Source organism: Rhincodon typus, chromosome 4 (assembly GCF_021869965.1).
Source record: "Rhincodon typus isolate 14 chromosome 4, sRhiTyp1.1, whole genome shotgun sequence".
Taxonomy (NCBI): domain Eukaryota; kingdom Metazoa; phylum Chordata; class Chondrichthyes; order Orectolobiformes; family Rhincodontidae; genus Rhincodon; species Rhincodon typus.
Window position 1 is genome coordinate 52,468,280 of NC_063335.1, and position 25,675 is coordinate 52,493,954.

The following is a 25,675-nucleotide window of genomic DNA, read 5'->3' on the forward strand; positions in this document are numbered from 1 at the left end:
GCTGACATTAAATGACGGCTGAGACATGAAAAGTAACCCAGCTGATTTTCTAATTACAAAAGACTGTTTGTTTAATTGCAGCACCATTACGGTCACTCTATTGAGATCAACAAACCCAGCACATGCCACGATGAGGTAGTCTGTGTGGCTCAGAAACACAGCAGGCAGTGTTAGATTTTAGTCCTGAGGTGTGTGGAATAAATTGGGTTCATCTTGGAAGGACCTGTCTGATCCCTGTTTGTTTAAACTGAAGATGCTTAAATTAATTTGGATGCAAGCCTCCTACACAAAATCTCAGGTACAAATGAAGCTGGTTTAAAGAGGAACCATCTTCTTAAAAAAACTGTTTGGCGAGCCATTTGATTAGTGGCAAAACCATACATTATGTTCATCATATAATGACAGGCACTAATGACGTCATGTTTCATTTTGACTTAGTTTACATCATATCTGCAAAATCAAATTAAATGATGTTTGTCAAACAGAATTATTAAAATATTTTTTCTTTAATATAAATTTGGCTAGCAATCAACACATATGTAATTAAATGCATGTGTAATATACATCCTAATTTTCAGAGCAGGAGCTTGTATTGTTCAAAACATTTAAACATTTTTACTCTAGTTTTACCACAAAATCCCTAACTTCTTTCCCTTCATATCTCTGGAATATTTCATTGCCTTGCAGCAAAACTCCCATCTTCCAGATACAACTTCTAAGAAAATATCGAAATTATTTTCATTACTCATTCCACAGCACTTAGACTTTATTAGTTGGAGTCAAAAAAGACTTCTATGTGCTATGATCATAGTTTTTATTCACTCTTCAACATTTCTGTGGTCTTCATAGCTTTTTATTTGCCTATCCTTTACATCATGCGTCTGTTGCTGTCCATTTTACTGGTCCTACTTCTATCTCGTTTTACTCGTATTCCTTATAACGCGACAAGGTATCACAACAGTTTTCCTTTTACCACATTGTCACATCCAATGTGCTGCAAGGATCCTTCTGATTCTCATCTCCTTATCAATTCTATGCTATCCATTGACAACACCATCTGGAACTATGGGCTCAGAATCCACACATGATAAGACCTGGCCTTATCACTTTTGATTAGAATTAAAAAGCTTTCTGCTTCCAGAGATACATTAGGCAAACAAAGACATGCTTATGTTTGTTTTCCAAAGCTTGTTTTTCCTGAAATACATTGTGAGCCTGAAGCCAGAGGGTGCAGTTTGAGGGTTGTTAGGTCATAGCAAGCATGGCTCATCAGGAGTTTCTCTTGATTTTACCCCCTGTCACAGACATGTTGGAAAAAACTGCAAGTTGACAATTGACCTATGTGGTCATGTTACAAATGCACCTTCTGTGGCTGTCAAGTCCTGAAAAGGATTCAAGCCCAAAGCTTCATGCTCAGAAGCAGAGATGCTGCCCACTGGACCACAAGACCTCTGTTGTCTCTTTGGAATAATGGAGGAGGCAAAGTATATTTTACATCAAGGTCCAGATGAGCTAATAAGTTATTTCTGATTAACGTTGGCAAAAGCTAAAAAATATTATTTTGTTTTTAAATGAGAACATACATACTTAGCTCTTGCTTTCCTCAATTGTCCCAGCCTCAGTCTAAGTTAGGAGTTATGAGCTTGGTCTTACTGCATAACCAAGAGTTCAACTTTCTCTCTCACATGCAATCCCTTATACAAACTCAACATCTTTTTCTCAAACTCACTACAGTTTCAAGACCACTTATTTTGAATTTTACCATCTTGTCTGTCTTCATCTTTCACCTGGCCCTTTGTTAGTAGACTCAACTGATTTCCTGTTCCATTTTCCTGTAGCTAGCTATTCACAATTTAAAATTAATATAAACTGTTTCAAATTGTATTCCTACCAAACTATCATAAGGGTATATAATTTATAGTATTGTCATTTTCGTTTTTAAAATAGACGCAGTTGGATATCAGTTTCAATTCCATGAAGATAACTTATTTCTTAAAAAAGTTCAGAAAGTCATTTGTATCTTTGACCTAAATACATAATTTATAAACAAGCACGCGATTTAGCTAAGTGTCTCGGAGGATACTTGAACTCTTAATTAATGGAATGTTTATACTGCAGAGTTTACAACAGACAGAGAAAACAGATTCGGGGCCACATGAGTTTAATTTGATTTCAGTTCAGAAGAATGAGCCATCGCATCCAAGGCAACAGTTTCTTCCCAGCAGATGAATCACGTTTTCTGTTTAGGAGAATAGTTTCCATACAGCAGAAAGGATTTAGTTCGTGAAGTTTCCAAGTTGTGAGAGTTTGTGTCATAGCTGCCGATCTGTCAGAAATAAAAAAAAGAGGTTTAGAATTGGAAATTGACATTTAAGTAAGAAATTAAAATGTTGAGGTAAGAACGAAGTTTCTTTGGGATTGAGTATCTGCAAATGATATGCAGGAAAAAGTACATTGAAACTTTGCTTTGCTGTTTATGTTACAAGCTTTTGAAACTACCTTATATATAACATTGTTTATTTTCTTTTCTTTTGTGCATTAAACTTGTGTTCTTGCGTTACAGAACCTTGGCAGCCTCAATGACTAATCACCATGATAATTGAGTGTAAAAATCAAACTTATGATCTATAAGGGCATATTTCAATCTGAGATCTGACTTGTCCAGAATCAGGTTTGATCATAACAGTACCAAACACCACTTTCCTATTAATCCAATCTCTTCAACCTTTGTAGATTTTCCATGCCTCAAAGAGTTGGCTTTTGAGCAGCACTACTCTAACTTCATTTGTCTAACACAGGCCTTTCCCCCATGACCCACCTGAGCTTTCCAGTCCATAATTGATAAGTGACTGTTTGTTAAACCACTATACTGTTTGTAACTAGGCAATTTCATCGCTGCTTAAATGGGAGGCAAATAACTCTCAGCAGCAAATTAATATATTAGTGCTCATTTATAAAGATGAGATGAAGCTGTATTATTTCTTTAACAGTTTTACCCACATGATGTTGTATGCTAATACAAGTGCAGCTATTTTGGCTTGTGTGTGTGTCTGAATGCCCATTTAAAGGACTTCTTTTTCCTTATATCAGTGTGATGATGACATATCAGTTTTACATGTGCAGATACACATCTTGGTCTACAATAACTTTGTTTACAAATCTAAATTTGGAAATTTTGTTTTGACAGACTTGTCAATCCATTTACAGAAAGCAATGTGAATAAAGGCTAAAATGTATTCCAGACTGTTTAAACTGGCATTTGCTGGACGTGCCTCTGGGATAATGTTACTAAATCCTCTTGATATATGCATTAGTTGGTTTGTAGATTGTTAATTGATGTTCCTGACTACAACAGCATTCATCATTGTTGGATTGATTAAACACATTTTATGTTAATCATATGTCTAAATCCTGTCAATTGTATTTGTCGGTTATACTGCAATCATCGTTTTACTTCACGTGGATGTCTGAGCTTTTGAATTGACAACTTGCCTTGTCAGTAACACCGTTATTTTCTTTGTTGGCATTAAAATGTGTTTTAGGGCCTGCAAATTAACTGCTTCAAGTCCAAAGCTGTTTTGCAAATAAAGAATTCTTTTGAGTTGTGTTTAAGGTTGCTAATACTGGTAAACTTGGTCACGAAGCCAACTTCAAAGCAAAACATGGGAGTCTCATTCTTAGAACCATCTTTTGAATTTCTTTGTAATGTCGAAAGAGTACCCTCTTCTCCCAAAACCATTTAACAATCATTATTACAGCATGACAGACATCAGCTTTGATATATAAAAATTGGATCCTCTGAGCATGATTACAATCATCTGTCAATATGCCTCTAATCTGTGCCTCCAACGTGGCCACAATAACACTGCTCTTATGCAAGTGACAATGTGAGCAGTAAAGTGCAATACCTAACACAGACGCCAAAATTTCCAAAACACTTGAGACACGATGAAACTTTGTTCCTGCATCAGTTTTTAACCTTTAGTGCTCTGGATCTTCTCTGCACATAAACATTATATTTCCCAATGGGAATTCCTCCTTTGAATATTAGAAGGAGAAATATGATAAGGAAATGGAAGGGACTAGATCCAAAGTGAGAAATCAGAGAACATATTTGTTTTCAGCATAACACAGCGTTTACAGACTTAAGAAGTTTTGTATTTCTCTGACTGTCAGTGTTTCAGAAAGTCATGCTTCACCCTTGATACTACAAAGAATAAGATCTGCTGACTACTTAGTCTGAAGCATACCGTCACCTATAGTGGTTAGGTCCAGTCCTAGGTCAGCATGCCCTGTGACCAAGATAATGATCCGTGTGGCATCACCTACCATTCTAACAGTCCTTGCATTGATTGGATCGTTCTCCACTATTCAAACCAGCTCAAATTTGATACAATCATCAGACAAATATTCCCCTCCCCTTTCAGCATTCTGTAGGGACCAAACCCTCTTAACCCTAAGTAATCCACTTAACATCCCTTCCCTTCCCTGCAATATCTTTCTGTGCAAGGACAGGAGATGCACTATCTGTCTTTCCATCTCTTGCCTTCTAACCATCCAAGGTCCCAAACAAACCTTCCAAGTGAAAGAGTCATTTACCTGTCAAGGTACATGGGGCAGCACCTGTGGCTCAATGGTTAGCACTGCTGCCTCACAGCATCAGGGATCCGAGTTCAATTCCAGCCTTGGGTGACTGACTGTTTGGAGTTTGTATGTTCACCCCTTGTTTACATTGTTGGACTGTAGGAGGAAACCAATGTGCAAGTTAGGTGGATTAGCCATGCTAAATTGCCCTAGTGTCCAGGAATGTGCAGGCATGGTGAATTATCCATAGTAAATGCAAGGTTATGGAGATGGAGTGGGGCAATGGTCTTTGGAAGGTTTGTGCAGACTTGTTGGGCCAAATAGCCTCTATCTGCACTGTAGGGATTCTATTTATTTCAATTTAATGCACTCTATTTGTGCTCACAAGGTGGCCTCCTCCACAGACTGCAGGACCACTTTGAGGAATATTTCCATTTAATTCTCAAGCATGGTCCCAGGACTTTTGTTGTGTGTCATTTTAATTCTTGCCTTGCTCCCATGTTGGTATTTCTGACCATGCTCTGTATCAGTGTTTGAGTGAAGCTTAACTTAAACTCGAAGAACCACACCTCGTCTCTGGAGTTGACAACCTCCAACCTTCACAACTTAATATTTAAAATCAACAACTTTAGATCATGATCTCTGTTTCCTTCATACCTACGTGCTTTTCTTTTTTTTTTGGTTTGGCTGAGTCAGTTATGTCTGATTTCATTAGGGCCTTCTTGTAGTGCAGAGATAGTATCCCTATCGTTGGACCAGGAGGCCTATGCTCAAAGTCCCACTTGCTCCAAAAGGTATGTAATAAAATCTCTGAACAGACTATTCTAACCTATTTTTATAATCAAAGAAAAATTCTTACTTCTTAATTCCTTCATGTGGCATTCTGACAGTTTTCATGGAACTATTCACACCTCATTGGGGCAGAAGATTTGACATGTTGCTACATCAATCACCACTCTTTTAAGTCTTAAAATTTTTTGTTATTTGATCTTCCCTGGCCTCCACTCTATTGCAGACATTTTTCTTCTACCTGTACCCTTCTTTCTTGTACTGGCTTAAAAACTTTTACATTTCTATCTTTCTTCAGTTCTGATGAATGATATGTGAACCTTTTCTCTCCACATTGCCTGATCAACTGAATGTTTCCAGAATTTTTTGAGTTTATTTCAGATTTCCAACATCCACCACATTGTGCTTTTACATTGTCCAAGCACTAGATTGGTTTTATTCCCCAGTGGATCTGATCAGTTATATTAGCTATGGCAATTCAGGTACTTGAGCATATGAAACAAAAGCAAAGTATCACAGATGCTGGACATTTGAAATAAAAACAAAGTGCTAGAAAAATTCAGCAGGTCTGGCAACATCTGTGGAAGGATGTGGGGTTAATGCTTCTGGTCTGATATGGCTGTTCTTCAGAATTTCTGTTTCTCTCTTCGTATGCTGCCGGCAGCACTCCCTTTCTGACTGAGGCCTGTGCACAGCTGCAACTTTCAGAGCCAGAAGTCGATGTTTTGATATGCGTGTGATGCCAATTACCACGTATGGAACATTGGAACATTGTGCACGTGTACAGCCATGTAGCTTAGAGGAAACGTTAGCTGTAAGGCCTGCTTAGCTTTACCAGCATTTTCTGCTTTATTTCAGATTTCCAACATCCACAGTAGTTCACTTTTAGAGATTCACAGAACTAAAGTTTTGAGTCTCAAGTGTCTTTAAAACTCTTTCTCACAATTTCTGTTTCTCTCGCTACAGATGCTGCCAGACCCATTGAGTTTCACCAGCATTTCTTGCTCCTTTTCAACCAATCCCCTTTAAGTCACTCTCATGACCCTTTATAACATAATTAGTGCCAAGTCAAGCCACCTCATGCTTCCCACCCAACATCCTTTGCCCTTATGCCTACCCATACAAAATCATCTACTATACAGCAGTCCTCAGGACTCATGAAGAGATAAAAATATAATAAAGTTCTGTCTTTCTGACTTCAACAGATTGAAAAAAAAACTCTCATTCATAAAAACCAACAATTACTATGTGTACAAATTTTGTCAGTTTGTTTGACAATTCCTCTTGACAGGTCTTTCTGGCAGATGCTTCTCATAGTTTCAATCAAAATTAATGGTTAAAACAGTTAACAGAACTATCAGCTTGACAATAATGAAAATCTGAATCTTATGTGCATATTTATGACAAATTTATCAATTTCAAACAGCATCTGACCTACCCCAAAAGTTTCCCAAGATCTTACATTTCCAAAGATGTACCCTCATGATCCACATGAAGTTTCGTTTTTTCCAGAAGTGAAGAATAAGTTCAGAAGGTATACAGAAACATGAGTGTTAAATAATCTCAGACTTGAATTTACAATGTTCAATCTGCACAGTTCCAGTTTCACTCTTCAGAGTTACTAAAATCCCACTTCAATGGAGGCAGCTCGTGATGTAAATGGCAACTGCTTCCATGAACTGGGCATGGACAAAATTGCTTCAACACCATTCTCACCCCTTCAAAATGGGAAGTACTCTTTTCCAGGCTCACCTGCTATTTTCACTACGATAGAGAAGCTGTCAATCATGACTAAATTCCAGTCGTGACTGTTTGGTTCAGGGAGTCTCTCTAAAAGTTCAGACACCATGGGCAGGGACGAGATACAGCCCCCACCCCCACCCCCCCATCTTGATCCTTGGATTCATGGTGAGTTCCATGATGAGTAGCAAAAGCACTTGTTTAGAACAATGAAGTGCTGCAACAAGAGTCCAACCAGCTCCCATTGCACTGCTACAAATGCCTATGAACAGGCAAACAATGCGATGGACACTCATGCAGCTGCCATAGTGGCTTCAAGCTCCTCAATTGAAGGCTGATCACAGATTGTCTCTGATGGCTATATTACTGTCCTTTGGGAGATTACGGAGCTGGATGGACAGGTGGTCTGAGGTACTAGAGTGAGAATCTTAGAAAGAGAATCTACTAACGATGTCTCCATTGCTGGTGCCTTCCTTGCTATCATTCATTGAGAGGACCTGACTGGTGAGACTAATGCTGTTATGGAGCAGTCTGAGACAGGTTGATCACAGCCCAGAATCTCTTGAGTGTATCCCTGAAGACCACCTCAATTAGTCTTTGCAGCATGGTGAGTACTCTCTTCAATCAGCGTTACAACTCAGTTTAATTGAGTCTTGGTGCTGTCATACCAGTTGCACGCTTCAAAGCCTTTACCAAAAGGCATCTTTCAATAAAAGGTTAAATAACTGGCTGTCACAGCTGAGTATTGATATTGATTAGCACCTTACATAGTTGGAGAAAATCACTTTTCGCCATCCCTGTGGTTCTGCAACCACACCCCCCAAACATCTCTTCTAAGGATGTGTTTGGCTTACAATAGGGAATGGCCAGGAAACCATTGATTATTTTTATCTACTAACGAGAGGAATACAAATGACTGGCGTATAATAAATGCATCATGACAGCTGTCGAAGTATCTGGCAATCAGTGGCATTATGTGTTCCCATTAATTAACCATGTGCTTTGGGAAAAAGTCTAGACATTAGAACATGATATTTGTCACTGGTTGAATGGTGAACAGATGTTTGATGTGTAAACCTAGAATAATCCCGATGCAAGGATGTTAAGTGTTGTCAAAACTTTTATTGCTGCAGGAGGAATTATTCTCACTGTAAGTCATTCTCCAATAGTGCCCAAAGCTCCATTACCATCTCTCTGATAAAAAGAGGCCTTCAAAGACACTGTTCTTCAGTAAGCAATGTCCTGATGACCAGGGTAGATTCTGGCTTCTGATGTCTTCTTCCTTCAAGCAAAAGAATAAGCCTCCTTGGCAGTTAAATCAGGAATATGCCTTGTTCCTTTAGGATCTTTTATTTTAAATATAACAATGACAGGAAAATTTATTTGTGCATCACATTGATCAAGAAGGATGTGGCTCACTTGGGAGGAGGCTGTTTAAAGTCAAATGGAATTTAGAAGCTGGAAGTGCAGCTTACACTCAACAGTGAACAAATAATAGAAGTTCTAATTTCATAAAACTTCCTGGTGTACTATAATACTACTACAAAACAGATATCTTACTCACAGTGCCCTTCTTAATATCACATTGGTTTCAATCATAACCGTCCTGAGAATACTGGAGAAAACCAAAAATAAAACCTTCGTATTGAGCTTGCGATGCAATACTATGGCAGTTAGTATGCTATCAGATTTCCAGTTTGTTCCAATGTTGGTTAATAATTAGGAAAGAAAAGGTACCAGGACTGCATTTATTTTGATTTTATTGTATTTTGGAGTGCACCTTCTGCACTTTTAATACAACATAGATTTTGGACGGCTTGAAATTGATCAACATATATCAAAACAAAAATACTTCTCATATATTCCGAGCTGATTCCTTCACAAAGTGTGATAGAAACTTGGCAGTTGATAAATGAAAGGTAAACCAACCAGGATATCAGGGATAAATAGTTCCACTTAACTACTGGTCCAGTGGCACACTGTGGTTTATTGTTCAATAACCTCTTGCTCCCCATTGATTTATCCTCTGTTTGCATTATAATATTAAACTTGACATGAATTGACCTCACTTCAGTAGTGCCTGCACAACAGGACCAAAAGGAAAGGACTCAGAGAAACTCCAAATGAATGTGTACCTAATACAATATTGTCTTTAATATCCTCTCACATTCTGTGAAGCTTACAGTTAATCAAGTGCTGGCACCTGCCATTGTTTACAGACAGCTTTTATTCTGGACCTAGTGTTATAAGGACCATTACTTATAACTATTTCACAGTGAAAAACCAGAATATCTTGCAGCAGGTTTTTGTAATGTGGCATAATATCCAATGACATGTTTTTTATTGCATATTGTTCATAAATATTGCAAGTCATTGCACCTATAGTTACTGAAGAGTACATTCATCTCCTTCAAGAATACATAAATTCACAAAACTCCCCCAAGATACAAAAGGGGAAAATTATTCCTTGATGTAATAAATTACTTAGGTTTGAAGCATCTTGCTTGAGTGAAGCAAACCCATAAATCCTCACAGCAGGGTAGAAGATAACTGATAAGGTAAGCAACAAAGGAGGATCTCACTGAAAATTCGGAAAGTAAACCCAAGAGGTTTAAGGGGTTTGGCCTCTCCAATCATTTCAGATTTGCGTTTTTAGTTCCTTAAAAACAATATGGCTGATTTTCCTCCTGTAACCTTCTGGGAGATATGCTGAATGCATGCTGTACGTTGTTCATCTGAGTGTGTCTGAATTTAATAGTATTTCCAATGTTAGGTCATACTAATAGACGGGCTTCCCGCTGATGCAAATGTGCCCCCAGCAGGGGTTTGCATCTTAAAGTCTGGGAGAAAAGTCAATGGCCAACTAGATGTCTGACAGTGCTGGTTTGCTGGATGTTCTGGCTGCTGAAGTCACTTATCCATGTGGGTCACTTATGTCCTTACTCAAATGTTTTGAATGTTTTACTCATCTAACCAGGGCTGGACCTTCTACTTCCTCCTCTGTAAATCCCAAGTGACACAATCTATGCCCCTCTTTTTGCCATGACATTTCCAAAATTTACTTCATAACAACGTTATTTCCATCTTTGACACTGTTGACCCCAGTTAAATGTTTGCTTCAACTCGCCCCGATCATTCTTCCTGCTATGGCTAATGTTATGAAAGTGGAAGGAACATGAATTTGACTTTTTATAGTAGACAAATGATTTAGTCACTCTTCACCAGATACAGTTGGACAACATATAACATGGTTGTGTCCTCTTCTTCACTACCAAAACTGTTCACTATTTCTTATCATCCTGGATAACAATATTAAGCTTTGGCAAAACCTCGACACAATTAAATGTCTTCTTAAGCTACTTCTCACTTCCAATAAGTAACTAATGGACTTCTTTGCCTGTAAGATTGTTACTAACCATTTTTTTGCCTTTACAAAGTCACTCTGTTGACCTAGCCACGAGGCCAAAATTTCCCCAACTGGAAATGGTACACATCTTTTCTACTTTCTATGAGGTCCTCTGTCATGCCATCTCCAAACTTATCTTGTCTAAGAGACATGACTACTGCACTAAAGAAACAAGAAACTGTTGACATTTCAACTTCCCATCCTTGTTCCCTTTCTGCTGTTGATCAAAGTTCCCTTTCCTCAGGCACTGCTTCACATACTTTTCAAATCTGGCATCCTCATATGTCCTTCTCAAGAAAAATCTCTTGACTACTCTGTCTCCGCAAACTGTCTTCTGTTGCCAAGCTCGTTCTTTTCTTTCCCCCCTCAAAGCCCTTGATAAATTTATCATTTCCTAAATGTTTGTTCACCATTCCCACAACTCAAGGTTTCAACTCCTTCAACTGATACTCCGTTCCTATCATGACACTGTAACGCCATTCTCAAAATCACAAATGATAACTTACATGCATGTGACTGTCTGTATCACATCTCAACTAATTGCATGGTTTGGCTGAGCTTTTTGGTTGGCTGCTTATTTTACTTCACAGATTGCTACACTTCATTTAACTTAAAGCAAATATAATTTTTCTCCACATGCTCAACTCATCACAGTTTTACCTGACCTGTTGTTTTCCAGATTGGAAATGCATATAATGGGTAAAATGAGCACTTGCCAGCAGTTCCATTCCCAAGGTCAGATTCCCCATTTTAAATTGGGGAAAAGTAGGATTTCCTCCCAAACAACATTTTCATCCAGTGATACAGGATTTTGAAAGCCCATTAGGAGATCATCAGATTTTGAAGAAAATGGAAAGCTTTTTGAGGAGCCAGGAACATTCTAAAAGGTAGTGTAAGGTGTTTACATACCTTCAAATTACATTATTCCATTATAAAGTGGGTGCAATTTCAATTCAATCTTTCATCATTGGGACCTGTCCTCAAAAGGTAAAATGATCATTACTTCAACCACTGTTTTTTTTTAATTGTTCACACTGTTGTGAAGTTGGGTAGAGTACTTGTGAGTTGGAAGGCAGAATGTTCGAATTTGTTTCTAAAAATGATAGGGGATCAGTGTGTGGTCCCTTTAAGAGGTGATGTGATTTTCTAAGCTTGGAGATAAAATAAGTCTGCAAGCAGCTGCAGATGCACAGACAGTTCTGAAATTGAAACATATGAATCAATTGGCTGTCTGGTTGGCAACCTAGGCTTGTTTTGACATTAAGGCAACCAGCTTGAACACTAGCCAATTACTTTAAACCAGGCGTTTCCAGACTGAAAGCCTACTGAATTTAAATCTGATGGTGTTGACAACCTAGGTCCAATCTTAGTATAAGAGAACTGACAGGTCATCAAGAGTATATAAGAAGATGGTTTTTGAAAATCAGTGTGAGTACAAACTGCCATTGGAAGAGTAAAACTCTGGTGGTCACAGAAATCTTTAAGCTCTCTGATTAAGCACTATTTAAAAGGCACCATGACACTCCTAACTAATATTACTGATAGAAGGATTCAACGAAGAAAGAATTTCTGACTGAAGAATTGCGGAAAAGGCGTGGAACATTCCAGAAGATGCATCCTGACTGTAGTTTTGAGAGTCTAAGTTTTAATTTTTTTTTTCATATTACTTTGGTTTTTATAATTAGGACTTATATTTATTAGAACAGCATACTATTAAAATTTTGTTTTATTCGGGAACAGTTAGCAGTTAGCGGGGGGGGGGGGAAGTTATTTGGTTTGTTTGTTGTTCTGTTAATCTGATCATCTGTTAGAGTTAGATAAATAAATTGTTACTTGTTGCTTCTAAAGTGAGTATCAGGGAGTTCATTTCATTTAACCATGTCCTCATAACAGATTGGGGGCTCATCTGGGATCTGGCCAGTTCGTGTACAGGATCTGAATGGATTTGAACAGAATTGGGGTAAGGAAAGTCCCAGCAGATTTAAACAAACTTGGGGATTGGTATCCTAGATCTTTAAATAAAACTTAGGTGAGAAATGGAAAATCTGTTTAATTTCGGTTACTTGTGGCTGGTTATATCAAAAGTGAGGCAATGGCTCTTTCAGTCACTAAGGGTTTTCTGAAGGTGGAAGAAGTGACTTTGGGGGTTTTATGAAAAGTGAGCAAGAAAAAGCTGCTGAAATTGGCTGACAAGCTGGAGCTGAAGTTGTCCTTGTTTGTGACGAAAGAAGGGGTAATTACATCAATAGCTCAGCATTTAAATTTGCCAGAAAGACCATCAGAATCTTTGGAAATGGCTAGAATTCGAGTGGAGTTGAAGCAACTTGAATAGGAAAGGGAATTGTTTGCATTATGGTTACAAGCAGAGGAAAAACAAAAGAGAAAAAGAGAAAAAGAGAGAGACACAGAGAAGGTTTGAACTTCAGAAGTTACAAAATGAACAGGATAACCAACTTAAAATGATGGAAATGAAGGTAGAAGATAGGCTTAGTGAGGAGGAGAGTGATGATGAGTACACCCACTGCGGCCAAAGACCTGATAGGTATATATATAAATATGTCACAACATTACCAAAATTCAATGAAAAAGAAGCCTTTTGCCTTTCCTTTCAGAAATTGGCTAAACAGATGAATTGACCAGAAGATATATGGGTAATGTTAATTCAGACGAAGTTGGTAGGCAGGGCTAGTGAGGTGTTTGCAGTGCTGTCAGATGAGGTGTCAAGAGAATATGAAGAAGTAAAACAGGCTATTTTGAGTGCCTACGAATTGGTACCAGAAGCATATGGATAACGGTTCAGAAACATAGGGAAGGAACCAGATTAGACTTATGTCAAGTTTGAAAGAATTAAACATGGCAAATTTGACAGATGTGTGAGAGCATTAAAGATAGAAAAGGCATATGAGAATCTTTGAGAGATTATTCTGCTGGAGGAGTTCAAAAACTCACTTCTAGAGATGATAAGATCTCATGTTGAAGAAAAGAAAGTTACTAAAGTAAGAAGAGCTGCAGAGATGGCAGATGAATACACATTAGTATATAAAGTCTTCCGACAGCAATTTCATTCTGTGAAGGATAGAAATTGGGAAAGAGGGAGATCCTTCAATGAGAAACAAAAAGTAGATCACACTGGGAGCAGTTTACCACATGTGAAAAAAGAAACACAAAGGGGTGGAAAAGAGGTGAAAGGCCTCAGGTGTTTCCACTGTAATAGAGGGGGAAATATAAAGGGACAGTGCTGGTGGTTTAAGAAAGTCACTGGGGAAAAGGATGTGGTAAAAGAGGCCAAAACAGTGGGATTAGTTGAGATAGTGAAAGAAATCCTAAGAGAAGTTGAGAAGCAGCAGGAGAGTGCATAGCTTAGTCACGGGTTTGAATTGTAAGAGAGTGCCCAATCTCTTCAAAGACTTCACCTGTGTGGTTAAGGTTTACTCAAAGAACAGGGGGAGAAGGTAAAGAAGTTAAAATATTGATAGATACATGAGCTAGTCAGTCTCTAATAGTAAGAGATGAAGGTATGTGCTCTCTTTATGAAATATTACTGAGAGACTGATAATCTGTGGAATAAATGGAGAGAGATTTAGCATTCCCCTGTGCAAGATAAGGGTAGAAATCCAATCAAGACTGGGGAAGTGACAGTGGAAGTGATTAAATGAGTGTCTATTCCAGGAATAACCTAGCTGGATCAAAGGTAGGAGTGAAGCCCATTGTAGTGGAGAAGCTGAAAGAAAACCAGGGGACTGAGGAGCTAAAAGAAAAATACCCTGGAATTTTTCCAGACTCTGTGGTGACAAGATCCCACAGTCATAGGTTAAAGCAAGAGGGGAAAACCAAAAAGAAAGATGAAGGAGTTGAGGTCCAGTTAGCTGACACCCTGTTTGATGAAATGGTAAAGAAAAAACCTAAACAGGTAGAGAATCAGGCAGAGGTGTTTAGTTCTGAAAGACTAATGGAATTACAACAAGATGAGACAATAAAAGATTTATATCATAAGGCTCATTCAGAAGAGGAATCAGAAGTTAATACCTTAAGGATAGGGTCCGAAGGCACAAATGGATACTTTGGCAGATTAGTGCAGAGGAGAAATGGGCAGAAGTTCACCAGATTGTGTACCGGTAGAATACAGAAAGGAATTATTCTGGGTAGCACACAAATTACCTGTAGAAGGTCAGCTAGGAGTGAGGAAGATTCAGGCTGACTTACAGAAATATTTCTATTGGCCTGGATTACATAAATATGTGGTTGAATTTTGCCGTACCTGTCATACATGTCAAATGGCAGGAAAGCCACAGACAGTAACAAAAGCACCACCTTTGATGCCAGTTCCCTCATTTAAAGAACGTTTCATGCGGGTTATGATTGATTGTGTGGGTCCCCTCCTATAACCAAAAGTGGGAACCAGTATTGGCTAACCATGGGCTAACCTGTCCACCAGGTTTCTGAAGGCAATTCCATTATAGAATGTCAAAGAAAAAAAGGTTGTAGACAAGTTGCTTGCTTTCTTTACCTGTTATAGACTAAACAAGGAAATTTAAACAGACTAACAGTCCGATGTTACTGCTAAATTATTTAAGGTGGTCATGGATAGTTTAGGTATCGAACACTTTAAATCAAGTGCGTCCCAGAGAGCATTGGAAAAAAGTGGCATCAGATCCTATAGACCATGCTGAGGGCTTATTGCCAGGATTACCCAAATGATTGGTATAAAGGTATCCCATTTATATTGTTTGCTATTAGAGATACTCCACATGAATCACTTTACTCTATTTGAACACGAAGTAAGAGGCCCTTTACAATTAGAGAAATGTTGATAGGTCTGAAGTCAGAGATCTGACAATTGGTTTATGTCTTTGAGGTGAGAGAAAGATTAAACAGAATAGGTGAATTATCTGGACAACATTTGAAGATGGCACAGCATCTAATGAAGCAAGAAGCAGATAAGAAATCTAAAATTTGTAGTTTGCCGGTGGGGATAGAGTATTGGTGCTGTTACCAGTGGTAGGACATTCCTTCAAAGCAAAGTTTAGTCGTCCCTATTAGATTGAGAGGAAGCTAAGTCAGGTGAATCATCTGGTAAAGATGCCAGATAGGAAAAAACTTTATCGTGTATGTCATGTGAATATGCTGAAACCTTACTATGACAGGGAAAGGCAAACAGAGAAACAGATATTACTTACTGCCACTCAGAGTGAGGAATCAAATCCAAATGATTTGGATTTTGATGTGCCTCATAAGAAATGGAATAATGAGGAAGTCCTGAAAGAATGGAATAGGGTAGTAAGCTATCTGTCTCAGGAACAGAGAACTGAGTGAAGAGGCTTGTTGCATCATTATGAGGATGCATGTACAAATAGAATGTGGAGAACTAATACTATAGTGTATGAGGTTGATGTAGGGAATGGTGTTCCATTAAAACAACACCCCTACAGACTTAATCCTCTCAAGTCAGCACAGGTACAGAAGGAAGTGGAAGCGATACTTCAAGAAGGCCTCACTGAGGTGAGTCAAAGTGAGTGGAATTCACCGATCATATTGGTTCCCAAATCTGCTGGTACTCAATTATTCCGTGTGGATTATTAGAAGGTCAACGCCATGACTAAATCTTACTCATTGTCAATTCCAAGGCTGGGAGACTGTGTGGAAAAAGTTGGACAAGCCATTTACATCACAAAGTTGGACTTACTTCATGGTTACTGGCAAGTACTTTTGTCAGAGAGAGCGCAAGAAGGTTCTGTGTTTGTAACTCCAAATGAGCCATATCAATTTAAAGTAACACCACTTTTCAAAGGCTTATGAACAGAGTTGCGGCAGAATTGACTAATTGTTCCATCTATATCGATGACTTATTGATCTTTAGCCAATCATGGTGCCTCACATGGTGCATCACATGGTGCATTTGGCAGAACTCTTTGAAAGACTACGGATGGCATAAATTTAGCAAAAACTGAATTTGTGAAGGCGGAAGTGACATTCTTAGGTCACAACATCAAACATGGAAGGATGACACCAAGGAACATGAAGACTAAGGCCATCGAGGCATTTCCAAGACCATCCTCAAAGAAGGAAGTGCTACACTTTCTGGGACTGAACGGATTCTACAGGAAATTTGTACCAAACTTCAGTAGCATAGTGGCACCACTGACAGATCTGTTAAAGAAGAATATGAAATTTTGGTGGACAGAACGATGCCAGGAGGCATTTGAGAATTTAAAAGCAGTGTTAACCACTGCACCAGTTTTAGCCACACCAAATTTCTTGAAAGCCTTTAAAGTCACTCTCGATGCAAGCAATGTAGGGTTTGGAGCTGTGTTGTTACAAGAGGAGGATTATGAAACTGAAAGGCCAATTGGTTATTTTCAGAGAAACTCAATATCCACTAGAGAAAATATTCAATGGCTGAAAAGGAGTTATTGAGTTTGTTACTGGTCTTATAAAATTTTAATGCTTATGTTACAAACACTATGTAGGAGATGGTGGTGTACACTGAACACCATCCTTTGACATTTTTGGAAAAGTTTTAAGATATGAACACTAGACTATTTCATTGGAGTCTTATGTTACAAGCATTAACTTACACATTATACATGTTGAGGGTTGTGAAAATGTTATTGTGGAAGCATTATCTTGGCTGTAAAAGAAAATGTATGTATAAGATAGAATTGGTACTGTTCAATGTCATATATGTATATACAATTGGTATGAATTGAGTAACTCCAGATTAATTAGTAACAATGGTGTAAAGATTTAGAAAAAAAATGAAGCCATCTTTTCATAATGATGGTTCATTGTTTTTCTTAAGGGGGTAGGTTTGCGAAGTTTGGTAGAGTGCTTGTGAATAGGAAGGCAGTGTGTTAGAATTTGTTTGTAAAAACGGTAGTGGGAACCGTGCGTGGTCCCTTTAAGAGGTGAGCTGATTTTCTAAGCTTGGAGACAAAAATGTCTGCAAGCAGCTGCAGTTGCAGAGACAGTTCTGAAATTGAAACATATGTACCAATTGGCTGTCTTGTTGGCAACCTAGCCTTGTTTTGATGTTAAGGCAACCAGCCTGAATACCAGCCAATTAATTTAAACCAGGCACTTAGAAACTGAAAATCAATTGAATTTAAATATGATGGTGTTGACAACCTAGGACTAATCCTATTATAAGAAAATCGACAGGTAATTGAGAGTATACAAGAAAGTTTTTGAAAATCAGTGTGAAAACGAACTGCCATCGGAAGAATAAAACACTGGTTGTCGCAGAAATCTATAAGGTCTCTGATTAAGCACCATCTAAATGGTACCACGGCACTCTTAACTAATATTTCTGACACAAGAATTCAACAAAGAAAGAATTCCTGACTGAAGAATAGTGGAAAAGGCATGGAACATTCGAGAAGACACATCCTGGCTGTAGTTTTGAGCATCTAAGTTTTAATTTATTATTTCTTATTACTTTGATTTATATATGTGGGACTTTGATTCATTGGAACAGCATACCAACAGAATTTTCTTTTATTCAGGCATAGTCATAGTTATGGGGGGATTGTTTGTTAGTTGTTCTGTTAATTTGAAGACCGTTAAAATGGATAAATAAATTGTTACTTGGTGCTTCTAAAGTGAGTATCAGGGAGTTAATTTCATTTAACCATGCCCTCCATCACAACACACACATGCTTTGCCAGTTGGGAAAGCAACATATGATAATGAAAATTGATACAAAATAGTCTATGAGCCAGTGGTGGGCACCTTTTCTACTAAGAAATAAATGGAACTGCCTGATTAAAACAAAATCCTGGCTTTGGAATTTGGGGTAAAAAAGAGCTTGAAAAATATCCAAACACATTGTTTGGACAATATTGAAATTATGAATACTTGGCTGAGTTTCAAGCACTATTGAGTTTCAGTATACTATTTATTCAATTAATCCGAGAATAAGTAGGAATGTCAAATAGTTACATAAGCAGATTGTCATCTTGCTGTGCATTCTGGTTTGCTAAACCAAACTAATTGGACTGCAAGGACTTTTTCACATCAGAATTTTTCCCCTCAGCATCAATTATATAGAGAATTATATGAAATGATAGAATTAAACGTATTTCCCTCCCCCCCTCCCCCGCAAAGAATATTAAATGCTATTCATTAATATTGAATGGGATCTGAGGTGCATAGTGCATACTGGATGTTTGGTTATGGAGGATACATACAGCAACATTTATGTGGCATGCGTTGGTATGGGTGATCTGAAGGGCGCTAGAAGGATATGTAGGGTTATGGAGTTGATTTGAGTGACCTTACATGTCATGGATTGGCATGGGATAGGTGGATGGAGGTCCCAAAGTGAAGGAGGGGTGACAGGAGCCTTTGAGCACTGCAGAGAGCTGGGATGCTGTGTTGGAGAACTGAGCTGGGTCCTTAACTCCTCAAGCACTCCAGCGTGGTTCCCCATCTGTGTTGTGAACCTAACACCAAAGTAAAAAGTTACAATTGGCAGTGAGTTGTACCTTAGATGAGATGCATTGTTTACAATCCATCTCGTGCACGTGTCAGGTTTTTCTGAATCAAGAGGAATATTTGGCCTCCGGTCTTTGTATAGCACAGTACACTAGCTGGACTGTAACATGCAACAATCAACAGTGAATATTATGCAGTGGATGTCCCATTTTAATACATCAAAAAGAAGTCCTGAATTTAAAATGTGATTGTTTCAACCTTGTTATACACAAAGTAGTGCACTATTTATTGATAATCAAAAAATAGTAAAGTAGACATATAAGACATCTGAAATAATGTAGGGCCACACATACTTTCCACTCATATACAACTACACCTGACAATTTCATTTATGTAACAAACTCAGGTCATCAGCGCATCTCAAATTAATCTGAATACAGTTGTTTTTCTGTCGTTCAAGGGGATCTCTATTTTGAATTTAGGATTGAAACTCAATGTCAGCTTATCAGGTAGTCCCACAAGATTACAGTGAGCAATGCTACCATTCAAAAAGTTAATGATTTTACATCAAATTTCTCTCAATTTCATTAGAAGAAATAATTTGCTTACTTTAACTTGGTTAACTCCATTAAAATAGAGAAAGTTGAATTTAATGCAAGTTGATTGCAAAGAAATGACATCTAGTGAGTATTGTTATGTTATTGTTCCAAACTCACCTCAAAAACAAACTGGCATGCCACTATGGTGCCCCTCTCCTCTGACGCTAGCCCAATCCTCTGACTACAACTAGAAGTACTCACCTCTGCTAGGATATCCTGGGACATCCATGGATTCCTGGCATGGACGCCACCTTTAAAGAGCCTTTGTGTACCTGGTCAAGTGCTGGCAGTCCAGATGTGCCCTGCATGGTACATGACATTTGGCCTGGACATGGCAGACAAGGGGAAGTTGGATCCCTACTTTGTAGGCAGGGACTGGATGGGATGGAGCAGAGGAAGAATGCCTATATGCCCCAGAAGACACAACCCTAGTCTCTGCCAGCTTGGCCTGAGGATGCCACCCTTCTCATTGCAGTCTCTATTGTCTAGATGAACATACAGCAATGCTGCAGGAAAATCCATGACCTTTTCTGCTACCTCAGACTTATTCTATCCTTGCTACTGCACTCATCCATCCACATGAAAGCTCATGCTCTACCATTCTCACTGTCGCAAGCAACAACTTCCCTCATCCACTCTTACCTTCCAAAGCCCATCAGATTAATAAACCTGCAAAGTCGCTACACCTCACTCACTTGACTACCCTACCACTTTTCCCCATTTACACCAGTACTGACAGCTGTTCCAGCCACTTCCTTCTCTGTCAATCTCTCTCTCTGTCTCGCTCATTCCAATTGAAAATGGTTCGCAGAGGGACATGAAGAGCCAAGGTGAGTGGCGGAGAGCCTGACACTTAGCTCCTCATCCACCATGAGGAGAGTATCCTGACCATGACTATCCTATGCGGCTGACTGAACATGCCCACACCCTGGACTGAGAGTGGACAAGGCCCTTAACTGACTGTTTGGGAACCCTCTGGACTTGACTGAGGACTATGCCCCTGTTAATTTGAGACACGGCCACTTGGCTGATGTACATGCAGTGTGCTTGCCATGTCAGCTGCTGGGACATGCTCTGGGTATGAGATTGAAATAAGAAGGCACCATACAGTAAGTGTACACTATCTTGACAAATGACTGCTGACAACCATGCCCTGGCTTTCTGTCTGCGCTGAAAACAGAGAAACACTGTGCCTTTAAGTTCTGGCAAAAGCACAGTAAGGGAATGCAGGGATCCTGTGAGTATCCAATTAGGTGCAAAGTGTGTGAGCACGAAGAGAGTAAGTGCGCAGCTCTGAGATGCTCTCTTGTCCAGTCCTCTAAGGTGGATACCTGTCCCTGCATGTAAAGTATCCCTTGAAAGGTGCTGGTGACTCCAAAGTGCAGCATTAAAATGTAGAAATGCACTGTAAGCAGATTGGTGATGTGGTAATGTGGGAAGGTTGGTATACATCAGATGCCAATGTTTGTGGATATGGGATGCATGCAGCATTGCCCATGCAGCATATGCTGAAACGTTGTCGCTGGGTGTCCAAGATGCAAGTCCAGAGAAGCAAGCAGAGAAATTGAATGGGTCGGTATCGGCTCTGACTTTCATGTTGGAATTCTCAGCATCTAATTTCTATCTGATGGTGGCAGGAGGGTGCATATTAAATGAGGTGAGATTATTGCTCATTATTGCTTTATCTCTGTTAATAGGTTACTCACCACTCACCATAGACAATTTCATCTCAAAGTCTGGAACTCAATTGAAAATGCTATGTGTTGCTCCCAATATCCAGAAAGGCCTCACTTGGCTTCTCACACAAATCTCCCAAATTTCTCACCACAGCCCCATGTTGTTCAGGCTTGGGAAGATTCCTTCCCAGGAGTCCATTCAATTAGAACATTAGTCTCTAATTTTCAAGGCAAGCAAGCACTGGATACAATAGTTCATGAGAAGCTGAGCGTAACATTTCCAGCTTAACCTTCACATGGACACATGGTCCTAATAATAGCATTGACAACCAGCTGACAATCATAACCCCAGATGATATCAAAACAGTTCCATCATTATGTTTTTGCACAATTAATTCTGAGCTCATAACTACGCAAGTGGCCCTGATGGCACAAAAGTCAAAATGAAAACCAAAGTAATTCCTGGAGCCACTCAGAAAGTCCTTGATGGAGAGAGAATCATAGGGTTAAAGTTTCAGGACAATGCCCTTTTTAGAGTAAAGGCTAGTGTTGATTTTGCCCAGTGAGCTTGTCTGGCAGAATGAGGTTGATCTAAGCTAAGATTCTGCAGCTTAGATGTGCAGTAGAGTAGTGGGTAGAGAAAGTAAATGATGGGATTTTGGCTCCAGTGTGTTTTTTTGAATCAGATTATTCTGCTCCAGATCAGTTGTAATGTGTTACAATGCTAATAACACAGTAAGCATTGAGAAAAGCTTAAGCAAAGAGAAACTCAGTTAATAAAGTCTTAAAATTGCAGATCAAACTGTTACTTTTAATGTAAAAAAAAGTTGTTCAGCTGCACAGTACATGCCAATTGTTACAAAAGCCACTCTATGAGAAGTAAAGTATGGAGTGTACTACAGTGTGTTAGAGAAGAAAAGACAAACTCAACAAATCGTTTGAGTTTCATGGATAGTTGATCATCTCAAATGAAGGGACTAACACTGCCACAAAGAAAACTAAATGTATTTATAATGAGATGGAATTAACAGAGAAGGGAATGCCAAACTTCAAGTTGAATACATGACTATTTCCTGTGCCAAATATTATAATATGTTATTGCTGAATTTAGTAGTTAGTCTACTTTTTACCTCCACTTTATGTCTGATTATCTCCTACTATCTCTATTAACTTTTCTCTGCCAGCAGCAAAATGGCAACTGTGGAAGGAGCTGCAGATAGACAAGAGTGAGTGAGTAACTGAAATGAGGAGGTTCAGGCGACAGAGAAACAGAAAGGTTGAGCTTGCATCAGACAGTACCAACATGACAACACCTATAACTTCTCACTGTACCTGCAATTGTTCAGCAGCAGACTCACCATTGTGAGAGGAAGCAGCATGTAGGCTACTGACTGATGGCAGGTGTGAAATATGGGAGTATTTTGAATGCGAAACTTACCTTCATGTCATATTCTTCTTTGGGGCCATTATCAATCCTGCCTCCATGTTGCAAACCAACTTGGCACAAATTATCGAGACAGTGTAAGGCCATGGATCAGATGTCTGCCATACCATTTGAAGTACATGGAAGTTTTCATATGCCTGGTCTGTGTGGATACATTGAATGACCATGCTTAAGCTCCACAGATGGTCTCCCTCTCCAAAATAGAGATTGTTACAACAATCTGTGCCCTCAATCCATAAATCTTTAAGATGATTGTATTTCCTGATACAATTATTTCTGCCACCTGGTATCTGCTTAAACTGATTTGTGAGTTGTAAATTATCACCTCCTTAAAGTTGATATATCAGATTTTTATTGCTTTTCATTTACAGGATGGCAGTGTTACTGGCAGGGTCAGTATAAATTGCCTGTAAGAAGATGGTGAGATACCTGCTTGAACCAATGTAGTCAATGTGGTGTGGGGACACCTACAGTGTTGTTTGGAGAAATTCCGCGATTTTGACCCAGTGACAGTGACAGAATCATCTTATATTTCTAAGTCATGATGGTGTGTGACTTGAAGGGGAACTTGCTAGTACTGGTTACTGCAATATATCTGCTGCCCTTGTCCTTCTAGATGGTAATTGTTATGGATTTGGAAGGTTGTCCAAAGAAACTTGGCGAGCTGCTGCATTGCATTTTGTAGATGGTACACACAGCTGCCAATACACACTGCTGGTTGAAAGACTGAAATTTTAAGGTGGTGGACAGGAGTCAACCAGGAGCTTTGTCTTGGATTATGTTTACATGTTGTTGGGGCTGCACCCATCTCGGCAAATGTAGAGAATTTTACCACACTTCTCACTTGTGCCTTTCAGAAGTCAGGAAGTAAGTTACTTACAACAGAATTTGTAACATCTGACTTGCTGTTGTAGCTACAATATTTATACGCCAATCTAATTCACTTTCTGGTCAATTCCTAAGTTGTAGATAGTGTAAGAATTTGGCAATTGTAATGTCATTGAATTTCAAGGAGTGATAGTTAGATTCTCTCGTGTTGGAGATGGCCATTATCTGACACTTATGTGGTTTGAACGTTATTTGCTACATATCTGACCAAGCCTGTTGTCCTGAAGGCCTGTCTGTTTGAGTACCTGAGGAGTAATGTGAATAAGATTTAAAGTGAATTGCAAAAGAACCAAAGACAAAAGCGAAAAATGAAAGGTTGTTCTTCCAGCTTGCACTGAGCTTCACTGGAACATTGCAGCAAACCCAAGATGCAGTTATTGGCCAGGGAGCATGGCCTACGTGTCAAAATGGCCGACAACCAGAAGTTCAGTGTCATTTTTGGTAGGTGTTCTGCAAACCTAATGTGGTGCCACTGTTTAATAAAGGTGGTAAGGAAAAGCCAGGGAATTATAGTCCAACGAGCCTGATATCGGTTGGCAAGTTTCTGGAGGGACAGGATTTACGTGTATTTGGAAAGGCAAGGATCGATTAGGGAGGGTGAACATGGCTTTGTGTGTGGGAAATCATATCTCACTAACTTACTTGAGTTTTTTGAAGAAGTAATGAAGTGGATTGATGAGGGCAGAACAGTGAACGTGATCTATACAGACTTCAGTAAGCCGTTTGACAAGATAATCATGGTAGATTGGTTAGCAAGGTTAGATCACATGGAATACAGGTAGAACTAGCCATTTGGTTACAGAATTGGCTCGAAGATAGAAGACAGAGTGTGTTGGTAAAGTGTTGCGTTTCAGACTGGAGGCCTGTGACCAGTGGTGTGCCACAAGGATTGGTGCAGGCTCCACTGCTTTTCATCATTTATATAAATGATTTGGATATGAACAAAGGAGGTATGGTTAGTAAGTTTGCAGATGACACCAAAATTGGAGGTGCAGTGGACAGCGAAGGAGGTTACCTCAGAGTACAACGGGGTCTTGATCAGATGAGTCAAGGGGCTGACGAGTGGTGGGTTAGATAAATGTGAGGTGTTGCATTTTAGAAAGGCAAATCAGGGCAGGACTTATACACTTAATGATAAAGTCCTGGGCATGAAAAGACCTTGGAGGGCAGGTGCATAGTTCCTTGAAAGTGGGGTCCCAGGTAGACAGGATAATGAGGAAGGCATTTGGTATGCTTGCCTTTATTGGTCAGTACATTGAGTATAGGAGTTGGGAGGTTATATTGCAGTTGTACAGGACATTGGTTAGGCCACTATTGGAATACTACAAGCAATTCTGGTCGTCCTGCTATAGGAACGATGTTGTGAAACTTGAAAGAGTCCAAAGAAGATTTACAAGGATGTTGCCAGATTTGAAGGGTTTGACCTACAGGGAGAGGCTGAGTAGGCTGGGGCTATTTTCTCTAGAGCATCCTTAGGCTGAGGGGTGACTTCATAGAGGTTTATAAAATCATGAGGGGCCTGGATAGGGTGAATCGACAAGGTCTTTTCCCTGCTGTGGGGGAGTCCAAAACTAGAGGGCATTGGTTTAAGTTGAAAGAGGAAAGATTTAAAAGGGACCTAAGGTGTAACATTTTCATGCAGAGAGTGATACATGTATGGATTGAGCTGCCAGAGGAAGTGGTAGAGACTGGTACAATTACAACATTTAAAAGGTATCTAGATGGCTAGATGGGAATAGGAAGGGTTTAGAGGGATATGGACCAAATGCTGGCAAATGGGACTAGATTTATTTAGAATATCTGGCCAGCATTGGTGAGTTGGGCTGAAGGATCTGTTTCCATGCCTTATAACTCTATGACTCTATCTGCCATTGTTCTTCAGTCATCTTCACTCCCAAATTATTTTCCCAGGCCTCTCCAGCCAGCTCTGCTCTCATCCCTATACAAGTACCTTTATACAATCTTGGAACAGTTATTTCTGACCCAGGTTTCTCCCTCTCAAACTAAATGACAAATTCTACTATGCTGTGGCTATTGTTTCCTAGGGCAATTTTTACACTGACAACATTTATTAAGCCTGCCTCATTACATATCCCCAGATCCAAAATAACCTTAT

General features: G+C 39.2%; 1 long non-coding RNA gene across 1 annotated transcript in view; it reads right to left on the reverse strand.

Annotated features, from left to right (window-relative positions):
- Positions 1 to 2,144: 2,144 nt before the first annotated feature.
- The window catches only part of LOC125483002, a 29,771-nt gene continuing 6,240 nt past the window's right edge, over positions 2,145 to 25,675 (reverse strand). The window contains exon 2 of the long non-coding RNA XR_007261998.1: positions 2,145 to 2,326. This is a non-coding gene — a long non-coding RNA (uncharacterized LOC125483002). The remainder of the gene's footprint in view (positions 2,327 to 25,675) is intronic.